The sequence below is a fragment of the Syzygium oleosum genome, unplaced genomic scaffold (genome assembly GCF_021117445.2).
Source record: "Syzygium oleosum isolate NSW1041296 unplaced genomic scaffold, Sole_v2.1 Sole_v2.17, whole genome shotgun sequence".
Classification (NCBI taxonomy): domain Eukaryota; kingdom Viridiplantae; phylum Streptophyta; class Magnoliopsida; order Myrtales; family Myrtaceae; genus Syzygium; species Syzygium oleosum.
Genome location: NW_026607501.1, coordinates 956697 through 962755, shown reverse-complemented (window position 1 = coordinate 962755; position 6059 = coordinate 956697). Strand labels below are relative to the sequence as shown.

At 38.1% G+C, this 6059-nt stretch overlaps 1 long non-coding RNA gene across 1 annotated transcript; it reads left to right on the top strand.

Annotated features, from left to right (window-relative positions):
* The first annotated feature begins 630 nt into the window (after positions 1-630).
* LOC130140252 (uncharacterized) lies at positions 631-2640 on the top strand. The gene is made up of 2 exons (XR_008818290.1): positions 631-1126; positions 2435-2640. It is a non-coding gene; the product is annotated as an uncharacterized LOC130140252 (long non-coding RNA).
* Positions 2641-6059: the final 3419 nt, after the last annotated feature.

The window sequence follows — 6059 nt, the reverse complement described above, 5'->3', positions numbered from 1 at the left end:
CCCTAAACCCATTGACTGATGATCGCGTACTTCGAAACTAGCGATTGACCCCTCACAATTACATGACAATCGAGATCATCCATGGTTCGAGAAAAACTTAAACGTGGTTTGATACCGAATCAACCACGGGTCGAATACGCTTAACTCCTAAAAGCCGCCCGTTAGTTTGAGATGCACTAAAGTCACAATTGATTGATTTTTACCACAAATTAGAATCCAAATTTGTGTGTCGAATCTTCGAGGATTTCAAGACTAAAATTATTGGACATCGCCTCATTGATTTACTCGTTTATCGATTTGCTCGAATTTCTCGGAAAAGGATTAACGGACCGAGAATTTGAGCCCACGAGGGAGTGGGCCGGATAAAGGCACATTGGGCCTCAAGCCCAATGTGGTTCGGCCATTTGGGCCCAAGGCAGCCCAAGTGGGCCCAATGAGGCCCATTTAGCCCATCTAAGCCCAAATTCCATTTTCAAGCCCAAATTTGAGCCCAACCGCATTTTCAAGCCCGCTTCTTATCCGATTGAAACCCAACTTGATTTATACGAGTCCGTACAAAATTCTAGCTTGTATATGCATATAAATATTTTTATACCTTGTAAAATTACCAAAATACCTTTCTTTGCATTTATGATCAAGAAACAAAAACATTAAAGAGAGAAGACTTTTGTGCATTTTTGAATGATAAAAGAGGACTTTGAAGGCTTGCCTTAAATGAGAGAAATATCTCTCTTTTGTCTCTCTTTCCTCACTCTCTCTCTCATTTCACGTCCACCCCCTCCTCTCTCTTTTCTATCTCTCCATTTTCCTCTCAATTTTCACTCTTCTTCCCCCTTTTCTTCCTTTCTCGGCCAAACCAGCAGAACAGCCTTTGGGCTGCTGTTCTTGCTGCTTTACACCACCACTGAACCACCAGCAGCTCGCCGTGTTTGCCTGGAGCCGTACGCCGCCCGTTCAAGCCTTTTTCCGCCGCCGGTTCAAGGCCGCCGAGCCAAAAACAGCCGCCCCAAGTTGCTGTCCAGCCGAGACACAGTCGTCGTTGTCGTCTTTCCGTGTCGATTCTGGACCGTGCAAAGCGTAGCCCTCGCCGCCGCCGACGCACCGGTGTCTCCGGAATTTTAATCGGGTGAGTTTTCGCACTAATCCCTTGATTAGTATGTTAAACTTGATTAGAATGTATTAGTTTAAGTTAATTGTGCCTAGTACTAATTAAGTGGGGATTAGTTGTTAAGCTATTGGATTATTTATAATAATATTTTATTAATTTTCAGAATTAAAATATTATTAATTAATTTATTTTCGGAAAATAAATATTAATATTTTAATAATATTTTTGTGGAAATTCCTAAATTAAATTGTGATTATTTTAGGCTTAAATTGTAATGCCTAAGTTGGAATTTTCCTTATAAATTGGTTTGTATGTTCAATTGAATTGATTGTTTATTATTAAATATAGAATTGTGGGCATTTAATTAATAAACCCTAAGGTGTCGGGTTTATTTGCTGAGTTTTATGAGATAAATATGTTGTGGATGATTGAATATGGAAGTGTGCCAAGTTTGGTGGTTTAATAATATGTGCATGATCACGTGTGATTATTTTAGTGCATTTTTACGTGTGAAAATTGCAATATTTCAACGTATTAGCACGGATCATGTTTGCATCTGCTATTGCAAATTATAATGATGGAACCTGAGTACTGCTATGTGTGCATGATCACCTAAAGGTTCCTTTTGTGCCCGGTTATACCAGAAAACCGTATACCGGATGACCGCCAACCTAGGGTTTGGCCGTCCCTAACGGGTGTCCTCAATTTGATAATTGGAAGCCGTCGCTAGTAGAAAGGGAGACGTAGTCATTCGCGAATTGGATTCGGAATGAACCCCATTTTTGGGATACACCGTCATTGTGGTAGGGTGAGACGATGCCGTGCCCGTTGAGGTAGGGCGATGCCCGGATATACCGGAAGACCGCCAACCTGATGCGAATATCGCGGGTTGTACCGTAGCCCCTGGTGTGGCTGTTGTAATTGAAATACGCGTGAAAGATTGTGGTGGCATTGCGCTTGATTATGAGATCAAATTGTTAGGCACGGTATGGGACGGGCCGAAGCGGTTTCACCTTATAATCAGGACACGTGTGAATGCATTATGCTTGAGAAAGTTGATGCGTATTTTGATTGTATTATATGCTTATTGCATTATTATGGCATACGGTGAATCATAACGTACAGGGCGTGTGCATGTGCCCGGGGCAAGGTAAGGTTGCCTGTGACTATGTGGCGAAATGTTGTGAGTATTATGTTGAGATATCTACCTTCGATGTATCGTTGCATGTTTTAGGTACATCCGAGATGAGTTGACCTCCTAATCGAGGCTTAGGTCGTTAACTTACTGAGATTTTATCTCACTCGTTGTTGTTAATCACTTTTCAGGTGCTCAGATATGAGTACGCGTTGCGTTCCAAGAGAACTGGCTGTTTCGAGGGGAAACACCTTTTTGAGGTTATCCTCGTAGATAGAGGAGTTAGATTAACCCCTACCTTTTGTGGTTGCAATCGGATAGGTCTGTGTGGCGGACTCGTAATATGTTAACCCTATGTATTGTTGATGTTGTTTAAATTGAGGTATGTTTTCCTGACTATCCCTGTTGTTTTGATTGGGAGTTTTAGTTCGCTTCCGCATGCGTTTATTTGTTAACGATTTGATTGGGTCGGCGATGCGTCCTGAGACGTCGCATTTATAACGACTATGGTGGGATGTTAGCGTGCTCGAGGGTCGGGGCGTGACACCACCTTTTGCACGTATGACAAGGAAGAACAATGAGTGAATCATCTGCATAATCAGGCAGATGCAAACTGAAATTTCGCTTGGCAATGGCTATGAAGAGAGCAAAAAGTACATTAAGTAATTATCTTGTGTTGCGGCCTATCATGTGCTTTGATGTGCCATTTTACATAAACCAAAATGCATCACAACATGCCGCCAATTTTATGCAATGATAAGGTTACATAATTTTCCTTCAAGAGTATGAAAACCAAAGGAGATTTGAACTGACTAAATTTACAGTTTACTGAGTTCTGATCATGTTATAGAAGTGCCTGCTTGATGATACCGAACTTCATCTGATTTAGCAGAAAATAACTCGTAAATTTCTCGGCGTGGGTCAAAATTGATGGCATACTTGAGTGAGTTAGTGGATTGGTGTACCTGAAATTCCATATGTCATAGCCAAACACGAGACCACCAAAAGCGGCAAGAACCCAGAGACAACGACATAGAGTGTGACGTTCCACTGGAAGTCCCCAAAATTGTCAACCTTCATCGTTTTCGGTTTTGCCTTCTGACCTGATTCTGTAGGCACTTAGTATGGGAACGACTCGCTAAAACATTAAAAGATTGACTTGGTTTAGGACATAAGGTGCACGAAGTGGGATGAATTGCAGCACTTCCCTTAAATGAGCTTTGTCTCCATTTCAGATGGAGAATCTGGATGAATTTCACAAGTAAATTCTGCCTCAAATGCAGCCTTAAAGAGCAGATTCGGTTCTACATATTCTCAGTTCAAATTGATTTGGGAACATCACCGACACTCGGTTTAAAAAGACAGAAATTGACATGCTAGGAGAATCCTTATTCATGTCATGCTCCGAGTGTAGATGAAAAGGACTAAGGTGCAATCTTACATCAAACAATATGTGGATATATTATTGCTAGGGCCATCAAATTGGTGTGTCGGGTAGGGTCGGTTTGGGTTGGGTAGAAAATTGTCCGACCCGTTTCGACTCATTTATATGCAATACAAATTTAGTGACCGATACCCGATCCGACCTAATTACTAAAATACTTTCATATTTAATCCAATCTATGAAAATTTGTACTTACCTAGCTAACCCACTTTAAGCTTTCTATGTGTATATGTTATTTGGATAAAATCGTTATTTCAACTATAAGATGCTAAAGAATTGGCTTTCAACATTGCATAGAATTTTCAGTTTCTATATTGATTCACAATGAAGAATAAGAGAAGGTTAATACTTGGTAAAGAATTTGTAAAAGCACAACAATAAATAATATGGATGAATTCAAATTTTAATTAAATGGAATACATGATATTTAAGAGGATGATTTATGGCGACCATGGATTGCAATGACAAGAATTAATGTTAGAATATTCATATAATGACAATGCAAAATGCAATCAAGGAAATATATATTTTAATAACTAATAGATGAAACTTATTAGATTGATAAAAATAAAAATAAAATGAGAAAAAAAAGATGTTGTGATATTTTCAATAAGGGTGAAGTTAGACCCGTCTTGCAAGCCTACCAAAACTTTTCTAAACTTGGAACGGTCCAAGGAATTCATTATTTTCTTATAGACGGTGAAAAGAAAGTCACAAAAGTGGATTGGGTTTGGGTAGACTGTGAACTCATTCAATGCTCATATTTTTGGTCATCATATTGCGGGGTCGTAAAGAGAATATATAGAACTCAATTGCAAAGAGAATATGCGCTCCTATGTTCACAATATTTGCACTTCGCTTTATCTCTATGATTGTCGCGTGGCAAGACACTTGTTGTAACTTTAACATGTGATCCACATTTAACCAATAAGTTTTTAGCTTAGTGAATTGTCATCTTTTCTATCTATATTGGATTAAAATTGTAGAGAATCGATATTGAGAAAGCATATGAAGATTTATCTCTTCTCGAGGGTAAATTTGGAAAAAAAGTATAAATTAGAGAAAATATTTTCAATTATAATCTACCATCTCCTAGTTTCTATACTTTATTAATATTGAGTTTAAATGTTAGAAATTGGATAAGGAGAAAGTATGTTAAAATTTATTTCTATTTGAATTTATTTTTTAAAAGTATAAACTAGAGAAAGTATTTTAAATCATCCTATTAACTGGCATGGCTCATTTTGAATGTAGTTTCCTAAATTTATTTGTAGAGAGTGAAAATTATGTGCTAATTACAAAAGTCTAAACAAATATTTCAGTATTCTACAATGTTTGCTGCAAGTATAATTGTCCAATCAAATTAGGATATGTACTCTTGGGCGGATCAATTAAACTTGAACAAAGATATGGGTCGAATGGACGAGCTAAACAAAATTAGCAATAAGCAAAAATCTAATTTAGGATTTTGATATTTTTTTAAATCAAAGTAAATATTGTTCAAAATACAAATAGGGGATAGACAATCTTAATTTGACCAATCAGGAATAATAATAAGGATCAAAGACTCCTTCCATCCTTTCTATAAGCAAGTGACCTATTCTCTTTGATTGACCGACAAATGGAGGCTTTTTAACTTTTGTAGAGTCATAAGTGAATCAAAGATCGTTCAATCTAATTCGAGATTAAGCCACTAAAACCCTCTTACGGTGCTTATGTGCATGGGCTTTATTTTTTGTGATACAAGTTTAAACATGAATAAATAGATGAAGATATCTTTAAATATGATATCAAATGCTGTACAGTATATTTTTAACAAAAAATTAAAATAGTGGATTTCATAAATCCATTTTGTCACACCCCAGGACTCGTCGCCGACCCAAACGAACATCAAAACATAAAGCGCACGCGGAAGCAATTATAACACCCAGACAAGTCTTGAAGACCAAGGGTAGCAAGAGAACACTTGAACAAATCAACCACATACTTCATTCAATGGCACATACTTACAAAATCAAACCTTACGTACAAAAGGCTAATAGGGTTAAAACCACCATCATAAAAAAGGGACAAGTGGTCGGGTAGGCTAGCCTAGCTATACAAAAAGGTCCACCAACTCCATGGGCTCCTCTTCGGGGTCTTGCTCCATCAGCTCTTCCTCGGGATCCCAAAACGCTATGATGGACCATTCATGGTCGGGGTCGGGGGTCTGAAATGGTTATATAATAACCATAAGAACGAGTCTCAATAAGCAAGCACCCTAAACCCCACATAGGCTAACGCGTACCTCCAAACAAATAGAATAACACCCAACACATTCAATCACATGCAATAACATTCAAAGGCACTCTCTAACCTTACCTCGATGCATA